At 38.3% G+C, this 18,528-nt stretch overlaps 1 long non-coding RNA gene across 2 annotated transcripts in view; it reads right to left on the bottom strand.

The window, feature by feature from the left end:
• Window positions 1-5,274: 5,274 nt before the first annotated feature.
• LOC311608560 overlaps window positions 5,275-18,528 on the bottom strand; it is a 49,684-nt gene continuing 36,430 nt past the window's right edge. For both annotated transcript variants that reach the window (XR_014783012.1, XR_014783013.1), the window contains one exon: window positions 5,275-5,518. This is a non-coding gene — a long non-coding RNA (uncharacterized lncRNA). The remainder of the gene's footprint in view (window positions 5,519-18,528) is intronic.

Here is an 18,528-nt window from a genome sequence, read left to right as displayed (position 1 = left end):
GGTCACGTATGTGCTAATGGAAGTGTCTTTGATCTAAGATTCTCTGAATGTTCACATCCACCAATACTTCCAGGCATGTATGAATTTATTTGAATTAATAACAACTGAGTACTTGGAAAATACTGATAAACAACAAACTAAAGATCTAGGAAGCTCAATGACAACCACACACAAAAAAAATACATATAAAAAAGCACACAGAGACATGTATTCTTATTGCAGAAAACCAAAGGAGAAAAATATTTTGAAATTCAGTCATGTTGGTGATAGCATCTTACTTAGAAAGGAAAAAAATTATTTCAAAAGTTGCTTAAGACATCTCATCAGAGACCATGCAAACAATAACAGAATGGAATGTACTAAAAACATTTAAAACAAATGAATGACAAACCTGGAATTTGCTATCCCATGGAATTTTATAAAGTATGGAGAGTGAAGACTGAAGACATTCATAGTCAACTAAAAGGAAGAGAATTCAGGGGTGTTAGGCAGCACTATATAAATTGCTTGGAGCGCTGAGGACCATAACTCCAGCTTTGTAGAGCACTTGCCTGGCATGTGTACATGCTCTGGGTTTGATTCCTAGAGTCACAAGTAACTTAAAATAAAATGTTTCAAGAAGTTTTTCTCTGAAAAGAAGAATGGTCTAGGTCAGAAACCTAGACCTACACAGAGAAAAGAGAACTGGAGCAGAAATAAAATAATAAGCAGTTGTTTTTTCTAGTTCTTCGTTAATCTAATTGATGGCCCTTAAAAATACTAGGACCAACAATATACTGAGTGGCTGAAGTGCATGAAATGAATAGAGAAGTAAATTTCATGAAGGTTAAAATAAAGAGTTGACAACACACTGTGAAAAGATACTTTCATTAATTGTGAAGCATTATAGTGCTTTTTAAAAGCATATTAGAATCGTAAATTCATATTTCAAATTAAAAGGCAAATATTAAAATATGATTTGTGCAATTCCTATATTCAAAGGAAAAAGAAAATATATTGCATAAAATATTCAATTATACTCAAAAGAAAAACAATAGAGAAAGAAGACCACGCCCCCTGGAGGGGGAGACCTGGTGGCACTCAGAGGAAGGATAGCAGGTTACCAAGAAGAGACTTGATACCCTATGAGCATATAAAGGGGGAGGAAGTCCCCCTCAGGAACAGTCATAGGGGAGGGGAATAAGAGGAAAATGGGAGGGAGGGAAAAATGGGAGGATACAAGGGATGGAATAACCATTGAGATGTAACAAGAATAAATTAATAAAAAAATTTTAAAAAAAGAAAACAAAAGAAGCAAATAAGACTAGAAAGGATAGACCATACAAACATATCAGGTACATTCTACATTTATTAATGGACAGAGTGTGAAAACAGACAACAACAACAAACCAGCTTTTAACTACATATTCTCTATAACAAACTTACTCTCAATTAAAAACACACAACAGAGTCTTTTAAACAAATAAAATTGTCAGAAAAATATAAGAAAGTGAGAGGAGCTATATTAATTTTAGAAAAGGGGGCTTCAGGAAAAGGAAAGTTATTACTGACATTACAAAGAATGAAAGGTCAGCTCTCCCAGAAGAAATAGTAATCATTAAGGGTGTGCACCGGAGTGCCAAAATATGTGCAGAAAACCCTGATAGAACAAGGAAAAGAAGACAAATCCACTGTTCCAGCCGTATTGCCAGCACCCTTTCTACAGTCATTGTTATATCAAGCAGGCAGAAAATCAGTAAGGATAGAGTTCGCCTAAACAACACCATCAGTCAACTTGATCTCACTGACATTTATGGAAGTCCCCATCGAGCTGTAGAATAAACATTGTTCTTAAGATCTCATGCGAAATCATCATGACAGACCACCTTCCAGCCCTCAAGACACACCCTGACATATATAAAACAATAGCAACCATACAAAGTATGCACTCTGACCTAAACTGAATCAACATAGATATCAATAACAGAAAGATGATTGGAAAATCCCAAAATGTTTGTAGGTTTGACAATACATGTAAATGACACTTAAGCCAAAGAAGAAATCTCTAATGGAAAAAAAAAAAAAAAGGAAATAAATGCAATTGAAAGCAAGCCATCAACAGACAATTGTGATTTAAAATTAATAACAATAAAAGATGCAAAGTGGCGGTGGTGGGTGGCTTAGCAGGTAAGGTACTTGTTATTCAAGAGTGTGAAGAGTAGAGTTCAGACCCTGACTGCCCACAGGAATGCCAGATGGTGGTGACTGTAGTCCCAGGGCAAGCAGAGAAGTAGAGACAGGGGAATCTTCCAGACTGGTGACTTCTGGGCTCCAGTGAGAAACCCTGTCTCAATATACAGTGTGAAGACACTCAGGTTTAACCTCCATCTGCTATATGCACACACACAGACATTTGTCACTACACACATGCCAACACATACACGAGAGAGAGAGAGAGAGAGAGAGAGAGAGAGAGAGAGAGAGAGAGAGAGAGAGAGCAATTTCAAAGTATAAATCTAGTGAAGTAAATGCATACCCACATGTAGAAAAGTATAGAACTCTGATGAAAGGACCCAAAGAAGATCTAAATGTAGGAGGCGTATTGAATGTTTACAGATTGAAAGACAATACTATAAGATAAAAATTCTTCCTTGTTTATATGCGCATTCAGCACGATCTAGATTCAATTGTCTGCAAACTCTTCTGTAGCTATCCATGTACATATGCTTCAGTTTAGATGGTGACTTGGTCCACTGTGTTGGCATAACAGGATATATGAGGCTAGAATATTTATAAACATAAAAACACTTGTCTTCTTGGTTTAAGGAAGAGACAGCAGAAACTAGCAAGGAGCCTCTTACTACACTGTCACATGGCAGTAGGTAGGGCAGGACATGAGAGAGCAAACACACTCCTGGGTTCCTTTGGCACTAATACATTTATGGTAGTAGACCCTTGGGGCCTAAATACCATTTGTTATGCCTGGCCTTCCAACACTGTTGCATTGGAATTAAGTTTCCAAGGGTACAAATTTAGGGAAATAAAGCACTGTATATGGAAAAGCAAAGACTTTGAATATACAATATAATGTTGAAAAAGAACTAGGTTGAAAGGCCAATCCTATCCAATCTCAAGATTCAAGATAAAGATATAATGATCAAAAACTGGGAATTGTTGAAAGGACATAGATCAGTGATATAGGAAAGTGAACCTAACTATGTTGGCAAATAGTTAATTGATCTCCGACAGAAACATAAAGTCACTTTAATGCAGAGCATGTAGTTTATAGCCTTTTCAACAAATGGTACTCAACACTGGGTATCTATTTGCATGAACAATATTAAAACATACAACTTATAGTTTTCAGAAAAAATCAACATGGTACATATATTCAATATAAAATGCACAAATCTAGAATTTCTGGAAAATACAGCAGAAAAATCAAAGAGGCATTGAGCTTAATAACAAAATTTTAGATAAAGTCCTAAGCCAAGATTCATTAAAGAAAACACAGATTGAAGAGATGGCTCAGTGGGTTAAGGCACTTGCCACCAAGCCTGACAACCTGAGTTCATGTCCTGATACTTAGATGATAGAAGAAGAAAAATGATGCCTACAAGTTGTCTTCTGACTTCCACAAATGTGTGGTAATGCGTGCATGTGCCCAGACACACACACACACACACACATACAGATACACATGAACACACACACACACATACATGCACACACAAAATAAAACTAAAAAAATTTAAAGAATAAAATATGAGGGTTTTATTATAATTTAAATTTGCTTTATGAAAGACATTATTAAGAGAATTAATAAAAAACTAACAGACTGGGATACTCATAAAGAACATAAGTAGTATGGGGTTTGTATCCAAAATGTAAATACAATTGTAATATATAACAATAAGAAAACAACTAAAATTCACAAAGACCTGAATAGACACTTCTTCAATGATGATGCATAGAGGAAAATTACACATATAAAAAGAATCTCAGCATCATGTATCATGTGAAAACTATAAACTGAAGCAATAATGAGGACCCATATTCCTTATTTGAATGGTTACAATTCAAACACAACACAACTCTAGCAAGGATATAGACCAAGATCCTGAAGGGCTATAAAGCAGTCCAGCCTCTTCGGACTACCACCTGCTAGTTTTTCACAAAGTTATTCTGACTATGAGATTGCATTTCTACATATTTACCTAACTGATTTGAAAACTTATATCCACACAGGTGTCTGTATCAACTTTATTCCTAAGTTCCAAAGAACAGGAGTAAGCAAGATGTCTTTTAAGTGATGTATTAACAAATAAGAAAGCTATGGTACAGTTACACAGAGGAATATTATGCAACAATAAAACAAGTTATATATGAGGTTAACAAAAGATCTGTGTGAACCTGAAATGCACATGGCTAACTGAAGATAGCCAGTTTGAGAAATGTTGCATAATTTACAATTGTACATATATCATTGTAGAAAAGGCAAAAATAGTAGGCAGGGAAAGCATGGTTAGTTAATAGGAGTTTGGGGAAATGCAGAAAGATTGACTAGATAAAAGAAAGAAGATTACAGCAATTAAACTATCCTTTTTGCCAAATGTTGTGTATTTCACCCCAAACCTATGTAACTTTACAACATAGAGAGCGATTATTTTGAAATCTTTAAAACTACTTGGGAAATCATAGTATCCCATAAAAGAAGGCTGACTATGACAAGAGCACTTATATGCATTACAGGTATGTCAGGACCCTACTAAAGGGTTGAGGGCAAAGCAGTGGACAGAGCAGAGATAACAAGAATGTATGGTACATTTAACAAAGCAAGTAGACAAGATTGTGAAAGGTTTTACCATAAAGAAATGGTGAGTATCTAAGGAGATAGTTGGGCTTAATCTGGTCAAAACATGGCACAAATGTATACAAGTATTGAAACATCATATCATCCTCTTAGTATACAAGTTTTTATATACACGTGAAAATAAGGTTATTTTTAAGAAATTAACTTCTAAGAGAATTAAAAGGTAATTGGAGAGGAGACTCTTTGACTAAAGGCAAAAGGAACTACACAAAAGTCCTCTGTGCATGGGTTCTGAATTAACGATTCAGAAAACATTATATATACAGCAGATGGCAGGTGGTAGGAACCAGGTGTTTTACTACTGGAGTGTGAATTTACAGGTACACAGAAGGAGGAAGAAAGATTGATTCACACAGTAATAGATCAAAATTTTAGACACTCGATATGAGCTCTGTGCAGCTTAATAAAGACATAGATCGGCACAGTGTAGAAGCATTTATTGAAATGTGCATACCTGTGAATACACACACATATATGCACACATGCACACACAGACACACACATTCTCTCTCCTCCTCCTCCTCCTCCTCCTCCTCCTTCTTCTTCTTTCTTCTGCTTCTTTCTTCTTCTTCTTCTTCTTCTTCTTCTTCTTCTTCTTCTTCTTCTTCTTCTTCTTCTTCTTCTTCTTCGCTATGTCAGCAAACTGAGTCTAGAAACCACAGCATCCTGGTAGCAGTGAGTAACAGAACTCATATCAGACCCCAGTACTATTTTCTAAAAAGAAACACACGAGCTATTTGGAGAAAAGGCTGTCTTGTCCTAAGGCGCAAAATAAGTCTTCGATTATCCTAAGGTACCAGAGATTAAGAAAGTGACTTTTCAAAAAGACAGTAAAGCCAATTAAATAAAAGAATTCTTTTATCAATAAGTTGTTTCAAAAAAAGACTGTTACAAAATAAATGACCAATAGCCAAGGGCAGAGCCATCTGATGACTAAATTGAGGTACTTTGGGGCTATAACACAAAGTACCAAGGAAATATCTATAATTCTATACTCATGCCAACAAACACTTGATTAAATGATAAATGGTAGCAAATAGGCTAACATCACTTGCAAAAGAATTCCTAATTGTTTATGTTGCTCCTCTGTCCTCAAGGAGGAGGACTATAAATCATTGCTATCTAGATGTGTGTCCTAGTGACTTCCTTCCAAATAGCACAGGATGGACAGGAAGCAAGGGGAGGGGCATCTGATGACAGACAAACCTGAAACACTCTTCAAGGTAAAGTGAGGATCAACAATGATTGATCACATTCCTATGGATACCTTTGATATGATGTGATCAAAATAGTGTTTTGGCAGATCAGCATTTTCTCTTAAAGATTCATAAGCTGTCTAACCAAGAAAACCCGAAATTCCAGTAGTGGAAGATCCTTTCAAACACTTGTCCAATTTTCATACCTATCGAGGTGATCAGAAACAGGAGAAATCTGAGAAACTGTCACAGTCTACAGGAGTCTAGGGAGTCATGAAGATATATGTGATGCTGGAGGAGCTCATGGGACAGGAAAAGACATGTGGTAAAATCTGAGTACAGCTGAATAAAGGTAAATTTCATCTAACATTAGTATGTTAGTTGATTAAGACATATGTGCATGAAACTAATGACATGAAACACAAATAGCAGAGTCTGGGTACAGGCTATGTAGAAATTCTCTGTTTTATCTTATTAAGTTCTCTGTGTATCTCAATCTATTCTTTTTTGTGAACTTTCAAGTGACTGCTGCTTACAATTGGTTAAAGAGTTAAAGAGTAGTCACTGTGATGTAGTAGAGGCACTATGTCGATCTGAGTGGTTTTATTTTTTCTCATTAATTAATTAATTTATTTATTCACTTTATATCTTGATCTCAGCCCCTTCCCTCTTTTCTTCCCCATCCCAACCTCCCTCCCTCCCTCTTCCCCCATCTCTTCCCTCTAATCTATTCTTTAAAGTCTATTTTCAAAATCTGGCTATTGAACTAAGTCTGTCTCAACATGATGTCAGAAGTGAATGAAATTAGCTAAAGACTTTGATGAGAAGGGAACTACTCTAATTTTTGCATAAAGATATCTATTACTGATAAGAAAAGCTATTAGACAATAGAACAAGATGGTAGAGAAGACTACAAAACTACATGAACCAGGGACAATATCGTGTTTCCTTTAAAGGTATCAATTTCACAGGGTTAAGAAATGCCTAGAAAGAAGACTGGGTGTGTCTGTGAGAGTGTTGGCAACAGAGATGACTTACACCAGGCACTCCCAGATTTTCAGTCATCTGGTCTTAGCCTGGGAGTAGCATCATAGACTGGTCTTGTTTTAAGGTTCTAGCCTTGTATGAATTCATGCTACTGACAGCCCATGGCCTCCGTGCTGCTGATGCAAATTACCCTCATAATCATCCAAAACAACTTCGCTAATAAATCTTTTATGTGTCTAGGTCTGTTGGTTCTTCTCAGGAGAATCTTGACGAATATAAAGGTTAAGGATTAACAGGAAAGATATTTCGGATGGAAGAAAACACAGAAAGTTTAGACTGGAAACCCATTTGTTTGATGTTATATGGTGGAAACAGAAATAGATTTGAGCGTCTACTTAAAAGTTTGGTAATTGATCAAAAATTGTTGCTTTTGTACTCCTCATAAACCTTTAGAGACCAATAGTTTATAATGTATTTTTTTTCAAGTAAAATTAAGACAAGCTATAAAAACTATCCTAAGCAGAAAATAAAATATTTTAGTGTGGGTTATAAGAATCTTCCACCCCCAAAGCTATGGTTGGGGATGGGGTAGTGTTTGTTTTAGAAATAAAAATCTTCAGGATAATATTAAGTCGATATATAATTTGTTTAGTCATGAATGTTTTCTATTTATTTCACCTCTGTTGTATGATAACTTTCTAATTTGTATGTTTGTGATGTATGCATATGTATGCATTTTTGTTTGTGCACTTGTATGGGAGGTGCATATGCATGCATGCCAGACGTTAATAGCACATGTCTTATTTTATCATTCTCTACCTTATTTTTAAGAAGGAGCAGGGACTCTCCCATCAAACCTAGAGCTCACCTGTTTGGTTAGACTGGCTAACCATGGCTCCAGGGGTCTTCTTGTCTCCACTTCCCTGGAATTGGGATTACAAATGTGTGATGCTGCACCGACCTTCTTATGTAAGTGCTAAAGATCTGAGCCCAGATTGTTTCACTTTCAGAGAAAGCACTTTTACCCCTGAGCTGTATCCCTAGCCCCTGTACTGCCTTCTTAATGAGAGATCAAGTGTGTTGGGTGTTATGTAGGTTTCTTTTACTGTAACAAAACCAAAAGATAAAAGAACAAACAACTTTGAAGTGTCCATATATCTTTTTTAAAAAATCATAGACATAACTGCAAAGTGCCTCAGATCTTCCGAAGACCAGAGTGCTAGCCGTAGGAACCTCACTAACTCAGATCTTTCAAAATTACACTTGGCATAAACTACAGAAGACACAGGCTTAAAATCCCCAACTTATGCCTATTAAGAAGAGAATATAATTTTTCTTTTCTCTAACTTGAGACAAATAGTTTACCCATCGGTTTTATTATAAAATTGAATGTATCTGAATTCCTGTCCTATAGCAAGCCCTAATAAAAATACGGTACTGAAAATTTAAAAGAATGCTTGATAAGGTGCTTTCTTAATGGCCTAAAACAGTATGCACCGTTTTGAAACATGTCCTCATATGTATACGTATAAATACATTTCTGGTAGGAGCCTTTGTTAAAGACAAGCCTACACTTTATGTCTCTCTTGGCAGAGCTTCCTGTCTGTAACCTTTAAGGAGAATTCCTGGATGAAGGAAGTTAACACTATTGTCCCATCCCAGCTTGGAACATATATGCCACTGCTGGCTCTGCCTTATATTATGCAAAGTGTATTACTTTAAGTATGCATATTGATCCCCAAAATATAAGATGATGATTCAAGTCCACACTTGCTTGCAAAACGCAGTACCACAAACAGAGTGGAACCATGAGTAGTGTGAATGAGAGAGACGTCGCCCCAGCCACAGTCCTTGCCATTTTTATGCCCAATAAAGGCCTAGTTTCCAGGACCTACACGCAGTATAAGATAATAAAAAGGATTCTATATAGGAGCAGCCTTCACCTCCCCTTCCCGTCTCTAAATTTCAGAGGTATTTGATGTTCAGATTCTATATATCAAGCACTCAGAAAAACTGTCAGCATTCAGTAATGACAAAGGCTGTGTGTGCTTTCCTAGAAGGAATTTTATGTATTTGGTTGCAGCCATATGTCCACCTTATATGTTTATAAAGGAATGGCTGTGTTGACAAGTACTACAGAGCAAAAACAGAATGGGAGGAGGCTTCTATACTGTGAAATAATGGTTGCTATGTTAACTAAAGGAGTACTGACAGAATAAGAAAAGAAATAAAGGTGGCAATTGAAACATGTGAGAGAATTATTTTTAAAGATCTCATTAAAGAATTGCAGTGAAAATTGGAGTCTGAAGCAAAAGTCTTAACAATCTCTAAACATGCATATTCACATGTGCTTTTGCTTGGGACTTAAGACACGTGGGGGGGGGGGCATACATGAAGGGAGACTACGTTTTTAAAATTGAAGCAATAAATTATACCTAGGATCTCCCCACAGACCTGTAAAGAGGAAAGTGAAAGCATTTCCTTCTATTTATTTTATAAGTACAATAAACTTTATCAGCTTTTAGCATTGGGAGCTTGTGCAATATTTATAGGCTGCTTACTTTTAATATTATTCAGGAGATAGTATCAGGAGGCTAATGAAAAAGAAAATTGGGGTAGGGTTAGGGGTCTCTTTCCCTTCTGTCCAACAGTCAGGACTCATCATAAAGATTTATCACGCTGCATGCTTGACTCCTTCCCAGAGCCAACATGAGTTGTCCTGTCTACCCTGTGATACAATTTGTTGGCCACAGGAACCTCCTTCCTGCTTCCGCAGAAGGTCATTACAGACTGATTTCTTGTACAGTCCTGGGAACAGCTCCCTCCTAAACTTCCAAAGAGACAATACTAAGAGAAGAAAGACTGCCAGGTGCAGTGCCAAAAGCCTGTAATCCCAGCACTAGGGGAGGCAGAGCCTGGTCTACAAAGGAAGTCCTGGACAGCCAACGCTATACAGAGAAACCATGTCTGGAAAACTCAAAGAGAGGGAGAGACAGAACTCAGCAGAGGACTTGGGGTGGCAAGGTGTTACTCACCCCCAGAAAACAACAACAAAACAAAAAGCAACACACACACACGCATCAAAAAATACAAACACAGCATATTAAACAAACAAGTAAACCTCTTTGCAAAGCCCCATCCAACAGAAAGCTTTAACCACCTGCCTATCAGAGCCATGGCTGAGTGGTGCCCAAGGCCTTAAGGGCAGGCAGCATTTCTAGAATTTAAATGCCTTTGCAACAAGCATATTTCAAATTGTGGATCAGGGCAACGGCTACTACACATTTAAAACCCTCAAGCTTTCCCACCGCTTCCCCAAATTATTTCCAGTGTCCTCACATTTCCAATGTATCAAAAATCTTCTTGCCAGATTTATGGGGTATTCATAGACTCCCCTGAGTCTTTGCAGACAGCCATGCAGACTCATCAGTTGTCACTCACTGACTTTACCTTTTTACTCTCATACACAGACCAGAATTGCTCATAATTTTGTTTCATGCTGTTTCTACTCTTTCTCAGTATGCCACTTTTCAAATTTAATAGAGACCAGGGCTTTAATAAATGTAAGGTATTCAGAACAAAAGGAAACGTTTGCCTTAAAGTTTATATAACTCTCAGTTGTTTTTAAAAGACAGTTTTAAATCACTTTAAAATCACAAATCCTTTGTCAACCTGCTCTGCTAAAAGTTAAAATTAAAAACTTTTGAAAGAAATCTTTCATATCAATAGAAATAATGAAGATGGTCCATAAATTTGATTTAGACTTATCATTAGGAGACTCTAGACAGAAGCCCTACTTTATTCTCACATAGAAACACCTAAGAAGGCCTGGTGTAGAGAGGCCTACTGCCAATGGTCTACTTAAGAGCAGAATGCACTAAGAAAACACAGTAGGTCACTGTGATTCCTACTCAGACCTCATTGAAATTTCCAAGTCCCTGACTTTCACACGAATTCTGGTGCCCCATTTTTGACCATGTCCCCTTGATGGGGAGGCCTGGTGGCACTCAGAGGAAGGATAGTAGCCTACCAAGAAGAGACTTGATACCCTATGAGCATATACAGGGGGTGGAGGTACCCCCTCAGTCACAGTCATAGGGGAGGGGAGTAGGGGGAAAGCAGGAGGGAGGGAGGAATGGGAGGATACAAGGGATAGGCTAACAATTGAGATGTAATATGAATAAATTAATAAAATATTTTCAAAAAGAAAATTTCAAGTCCCACCACAATCTGAGCAGAATCAGGTTTTCCCAACAGCCAAATTAGCAGTTTCTAAAATCATAGATGGCAAAGACCAAATCTTTGTGCGACTCTCATATTACACAGAGAACTATTGAGAAGTAGAATGTTGGCTCTGTTCCTCCTGGTTTTGCTGTCCTGTTGTTTTCTATTTTATGGGGGATGGACAATGACACAGCAAGAGTCCCTTAAACCAAAGTAGAGTGAGTGACAAACAATAGGAAACTGTGCTATGTCCTCTATCATCGAAGCCTCATTGTAAGATAAGATTCCCAACCTCTGGTCCATTCCAGAGTCCCCAGAGTCCAGGAAAACGGGTTCTAAACTAGAATTTTGATCAGCTGTTTTGTAGGTCATTGAACTTGGGTAAGAACCCTGAGCAGGCCACCTGCATGTTCCAGTGAGTTCTGGGAAGTCCATGAGAGCCAGTTTCTCTCAAATTCCTGCTGGAACAGATGCTCAGGGAAGGCAGGGCACTCTCTACACTTTGTTCAGCACAGTAGGGTCAGGCCTCATGCTCAGTAACGTTGCTTTAATAATTAAATAAGCCTAAGAACTTTCTAGGTGATAACAATACGATTAAATTATGTTTCAGGTGTCCTGGGAATCGGGAAATGTTCTCCAGGCTACGGACATTGGTGGAGCTGGAAACAGAACGCTGGCTGGTGTCCCATCACACTGTATTTGATATCAGCTGCAGGAGCTATTTTTTTTTTAATTAACAATATTACAAATCTTTGGTAGTAATAAACTGTGAATTTAAAAGACTGTACAAATGCGGCATATTTAATATATTCTGGCTGTTGGCTAGAACCTAAAACAAAAGACTTAAAGTAACAGGTAATTAGAACTGCTGAGACATGAAAATTAGCTAAAGGGTTTTGTTTTGTTTGGTTTGGTTTGGTTTGGTTTGGTTTGGTTGGTTTTGGTTTTGGGTTCAGTGGGCAGGCACTACTAACTACAAAGACTGGACAGCATCACTGAGGCTAATTCTGTGTGCTTTCTCAAATTTCATCTGTAAGGTTTTATCTTAAGCCACTGTTGAAGCTGGAGACAGAGAGCTCAGCAGGTAAGAAGAGCTTTGACTGTTTTTCCAGAGAGCCTGGCTTTCACTCACAGCACCTGTATGATAGCTCACTTTCATCTGAAACTCCAGTTCCAGGGAATCCAAAATCTTCATCTGTGGAGGAAATGTTAATTTAGAACTTGGCTGCTCCTCAGGCAAGACATCACATCCAAAGACCTTCTAGGTCTGTATGATCCAGCTGGAACACAGACACGCCTTTTATCCCAAGAGAAAGGCAAACAGATCTCTGAGTTCAAGGGCAGCCTGGTATAGAGAAATTTTCAGATAAAGAAAAGCATGGTACACACCTTGAATCCCAGCATCTAGGAGAGGACAGCAGCATGCAGATCTCTGAGTTCTAGTCAGTTCGGTTGAGAGTGAGTTGAGAGTCAGTGCAGGGGAGCTGAGTTCATGGCAGTTCAGTTCATGGAATTCAGAGGCAGTTTTACCAAGAGAGTTTTACAGAGACAGGTTGAAGAGAAAACAAGCTAGACACAGGTAAAGACAGAACAAGCCAGAGAAGGAGAAGGAGCCAGAGATTAGAATAGATTGCTAGGGTTAGTTTGAGGACAAGCAGAGCAATTCAGCAAGAAATGGAAAGAAGCTAAATTGAATCAGTCAGCTTGGAGAGGAGTTTTGAGCTGAGTTGAACTAGCCAGCCAGAGTTCAGAAAGAGCTGAAAGGGTGAGCTATTTCAGCAGTAAGGCTCAAAGGCTCAGAACATTCTAGGCCTGGGTTAGATAGTACGGAGGCTAGAAGCTTCCAGCACTAGGCCTAGGTTATCAGAAGTAGGCAGAAAACCTATAAGAGTACAATTACTTTAGGTGAATAAAAGTTATCTTTACATTTTTTTAGCCTCTGGGGGCCGCAGGCATGGAAGTGATACACAGACATACAGGAAGGCAACACATACACACACACACTAAACCAAATTAAATCTTTCCCAAACATTCTAAAGTGTACATTGTGCTATTATCTCAGTATCTATGGTAAGTGTTAGATAGCAAGGACTCCTAGTGAAGTAAACATGAGTAAACATAACATAACATCAAAGCCAATGTGAGCTCCAGGAGATGATCAGAGTGTAGGCTGAGCCTTGCTCAGCTTACCCTGTGAGGTCTTACTTCAGCTCCTGTCATCAGAGCTCCAAGCTAAAGGGGGATCAGCCATGACCCCCATAGTACCTTAGCATTTCCATTGCAGTATCAGAGAAAGAAGTGAAGGGAGCTTCTTATAAGAATTAAAATTCTTCACTTCGGGCTGAAAGAAATCACAACTGTGCCTCTTTATTCACACTCAGAAAAACATCTGCCTTGGAGCTGACTGTGGGACTCAGTCCATTTTATTAGCAAAATTTCCTTTTCATCCATATTCGACTGAAGAATAATCCAAACAGCTGCACTGTCCGTGGGCCTAAGTAAGATGTTATATTTTCCTGCTGCACAGACCCAGGAAACCCCTTCGTCTAATCATTTGTTTTATCCACTCTTACTCAACCTTTAAAAAAAAAAAACATTTGGCTAGAAACTGCCGAACTAACTTTTTCAATTACTCTGGTTAGTTTTTGACATTACCCCAAAGACAGAAACCTGGAAGATACATTTTAGAATCCAGTAGGTAGACAATGAACACTCAAGCAGTCACCACCTATTTTTATGTGTTATTTGTGAAGTGTTGGGTACTTGAATGTAGACATAGACTTAGAAAAAGGCATAGATCTTAGTCAGGAAGCTAATGAGCTGTGCCAGAGAGACAGAGAAGTTTAGTTATAAAACACATCTGCAAGAAGGGACATTTGGAATCGTGGTTTAGGTTATTTTAAAACAGGAAAGGTAGTATAGGAAAAAAAAATGTAATGACAAGGAATTCGCGAGGCTATTCACCAAGGAAATGAGAGATAGAGTTGTCAGGGAGGCCAGCAATGATTTCCTGCCTATACAGTTATTTATATCAGGGAATTGACAGCATCTCACCTGATGATATGATTGTTACATCATCTTTTCTGTTGCTCTAAGGTATTGCATTACCTGCTTATTTCTCTTAAAACTAGAGACCAATGACCATTTCTAGCAGAGTGCATGGCATATAATATATGCTTAATAATCCTTGAGGGTTTATTGAATGAAAGCTTAGTTATTTCAGGGTTAATATGTACTGAAAAATATTTGGGCCAACAGAGTTGGCCTATGGAGAGAAGCTAGGAAACAGAAACTGTAAGGCACATGGAATGTATATATTGCTGTATAACCTAAAATGTAATTTCCCATGTCTTATTTTGGAAAGACTATAACAAAAGTTAAATTGCATTTTGCAGGTTATGTTGACCCTGGCTTTGAGTTCCTTATAGAGGTGGAGTTGTACATGAAAAAAATTTCTCTCATTTGCATCATATATATGCAAACTAATTTGCATTTTGCAATATTCCTTATTCTAAATATTATATAGATACTTGCATAGTTATATAAGTGCTTCAACATTTTCATAATTTAATAAGCATACAGCTTTATATGGTTTGCTCTGGGCAGATTATGAGTAATAGAAGCCAGATTAGAGACAAATGGAATAAAAACAGACAGAATCAAATAGAAGACACTTGCAATAAAATGAGACAGAGGTGGGAATAAAATGTCTTCTTAGTGCTTCTCTAGGCATGTAGAAATTGAGCATGTGGAGGTAGGCACGTTTCTAAGCTATGTGGCTAGCTGACGTGGGCCTCAGCACAGCCAGCTCCCGTTCTCACTGAATGGCAATCATTAGGCATAATTCAGTTGTTTTCTGGGGTGAACTAACAAATTAGGCTGTAGAGGTATATTCATCAGAAATTGTATTTCTGCTCCCAGAATAAAACAGAGAGAACAAACAGTATACTGAATCTACACCATGATTAGGTACAATGAGGAGGGCATGGTGACACGTAGACTGCCAGGGTCCCCTTAGTGGGAGGCAAAGAAAAACTGGATGGATTTCACTGGGACCATCACTGCCACACACACATATTGGTAACTCGTTTTATTTATGTCCTGTGGTGCATTTTTCGGGACTCTAGGCTTGAACCCCAAAGATGCCTTCCAATTAATCTCCCCAACTAATTTGCTGAAAAAGTCAAGAAGCTGATTTGTGGAAAATCACTGGTATCTTTATAGGATGTCAAGGGAATCTTGACTTCCTGAGATACCAAATTCAGGTTTCTCCTCAACAGGATTCTGAGTAGAAATAACATGGTAACCATAGAAACACCCATTCAATGAATGGCCATGGGAGAAATGACAGCACAATTCCATTCAAGAAAGAAAAAAGCAGACAGAATTCCTTGCCAAATTTGATATAGAAGAGGATTTCCCCCCTCAACACAGAAGCATTGTATAATACTCAAAGGAGGGCAACTGGGGGCTTGGGGATGGGTTGTTTTGTTTTGTTTTGACTGTCACAAACACAGACATTATTTACCTTTCATCCATTCAACAAATATTTTTTAATTCCAATCGCATCCCAGGTACTGTTTTAAGAACCGTAGAAAGCATTGCAGGCCAAGGCTCTGTTGTCAAATGGAGGGCACAAATAATAAGTAAACGCTTGCTCTGTAAGGAAGAAATAGAAGCAAAGGAGAAGGGAGTGGGGAAAGAAGAAAGGGCAGAGTGAGAGCAAACAGCACAAGGGTGCGGATTAAGGAGCAAGCGGGAAGACTTCCATGAGAAGGTGATGTCTGACGCATGACATGAAGGCAGTGAGAAAATGGAGTAAATCTATTTTTTTTCTTTAAAACCACAATCATTTATTTGTTGGTTGTGTGTGTGTGTGTGTGTGTGTGTGTGTGTGTGTGTGTGTGTGTGTGTGGTGGGGCAGGGCAAACTGTAGCACGTGCAGCATGGTGAGAAAGTAACCTGAAGGAGTCCATTTTCTCCTCCCACAGGGCAGGTCCCAGGAGTCAGTCTTGGCAGCAAGCATTTTGTTTCCTTCTGTTTTTTGTTCTAAAGGAAAACATTGCATTGTGGCCTGCTTACAGCGTCAGAGGCTTAGTCCACTCCCACCCTGGTGAGAAGCATGGCAGCACACAGGCAGACATGGTGCTGGAGAAGGGGCTGAGAGTTCTGCTTCTGGATCCATTGGCAGCAGGAAGAGAATGTTGAGCCACTAGGCCTGGTTTGAGTTTCTGAGACCTTAAAGCCTGCCCTTACAGGCACACTGCCTCCGATAAAGCCACGCCTACTCCAACAAGGCCACACCCACAACAGTGCCACTCCCTATGGGCCTATGAGTGCCATTGTTATTCAAACCACCACAGCATGTAAGATAAAACTTGCAATGTTTGTCATTTTGAGTTCTGGCTTCTTTTGAGAGGTGAACATCTTTACCTGATAAGCCACGTCACCAGTCCTAAAAAAATTTTTTTATATCAGCCATGTTAAATTTCTTATGTAAAAGCCCTCTGTAGGGAGTAGGCTTCAGTAATGGAAAAACATAAGGAAGCCATGTTGGAATTATCTGATACGGGCTTGCCATCATTGTGGCAAACTTCTAGAGATAAAGAGCTTAATTGGAGAGTTGTTTAATTTGCCTTAAAATTTCAGAGGTTTCAGGCCATAGTTAGTAAGCCCTACTGTTTGGGGCCTGTGGTAAGATACTCTATCATGGTAGAGAGCTACTCACATAATAGTGGAGCAAAGAAGAGTGGCAAGAGTGATGGACATACTTTAGGTCAGGTACAAGTGCACAGCTCACTAAACAAACAAACAAGCAAACAAACAAACAAACAAAAAATAGCTTAGATTTTACCTTTAAAAATGAGAGAACCTTAATCGGATGACCAAAATGATCTGTCTTGAGTTGTAGAAAGATGGCAAGAGATGGGACATGGAGATTAGCTTGTACTGGACTCTGAAGGACACACAGAACAGCCAGCTCAAGGGCTGTTACAATCATTCATAGGACAAGATATGCACTTGCAGCAGGATAGTAAAACTCATTAACTAATGAAATGAGTGCAAGTGGCTAGTATGGCGTGTGACTGGCATACCTTACAACAACAACAACAAAAATCCATCAAATTATAAAATTAGCCAATCCAATTTGCTTGCATTTCCCAGAGAAAGCTAAAACTTACAGAACTACAACTGCGTTCTGCATTTGTTTTGCAGACTTTGTTCATGGTGCTTTTGTTGATCTTTTGATGTATCAATTTGTCTAGGCCATAGTCCCTAATTATCCAGCTTAACCCTAATAGAACCTTGCTTATATGACTGAAGCATATGATAAGTTGACTATACAAATATTATAATGGATATTTGCCTACATAGTTGGGGTAGATGAAAGATCATAAGCTAGATCATAAGTCCTAAGATAAAACTTCTCTGATGTAGTTACCTTACCAATGAACAACAGGTATGTCTTTCTACGGTAAAGTAGGTCCCCAGTGGCCCATGCACTAAAGCCTTGGCACCAACCATGGAACTATTTGGTAAAGAGAGAACACTTTACAAGTGGCACCTGTTGAGAAGTATTTAGGTCACACTGGAATGTGCTGTGAAGTGGATGCTGAGACTTTAGCCCCTCTGTTTCTCTGCTTTCTGGCCACAACTATTATGTGAGTAGCTCTCTACCATGATAGAGTATCTTACCACAGACCCCAAACAGTAGGGCTTACTAACCATGGCCTGAAACCTCTGAAATTTTAAGGCATTAACTAAACCACTCTCCAATTAAGCTCTTTATTTCTAGAAGTTTGTCACAATGATGGCAAGCCTATAGCAGATAATTCCAAGCTTATTCTTTGTACAGACTCTGCCACATACATCTCAGATTTGTGCAGCAAGCCCTTACAAACCAATATACTAAATATACTAAAAACTATTGAACTGAACGTGTGAATATGTTCTAATTCTCTGACTGGACCTTGACTAATATGTTGCTGAGTTGAACATTCTTATTGTAAGCTCCCAAGGAGCATGTTATCAGTCACCTGCTACAGTTAACACTAACTTTTATGGTCCATTTCTACTTGGTTTAGGTAAGTAGTGTAGAGTTTACAAAAAACTTGGCCATACCTATCAAAATAAGATAACTGATAAGACATTTAATAAGAAGACACTTCACAAGATTGTTAAAAAATTAATCAACAAGTTGGAAATGTCAAAATTATCAGTTCGTAGGAATCATTTTAATAATGGAAAGAATAAAAAGTGATACAGGCT

This window comes from Acomys minous (genome assembly GCF_964271855.1).
Source record: "Acomys minous genome assembly, chromosome: 11".
In the NCBI taxonomy this organism is placed as follows: Eukaryota; Metazoa; Chordata; class Mammalia; order Rodentia; family Muridae; genus Acomys; species Acomys minous.
Note: the sequence above shows the minus strand (reverse complement) of the source record. Positions and strands in the feature narration are given on the sequence as shown.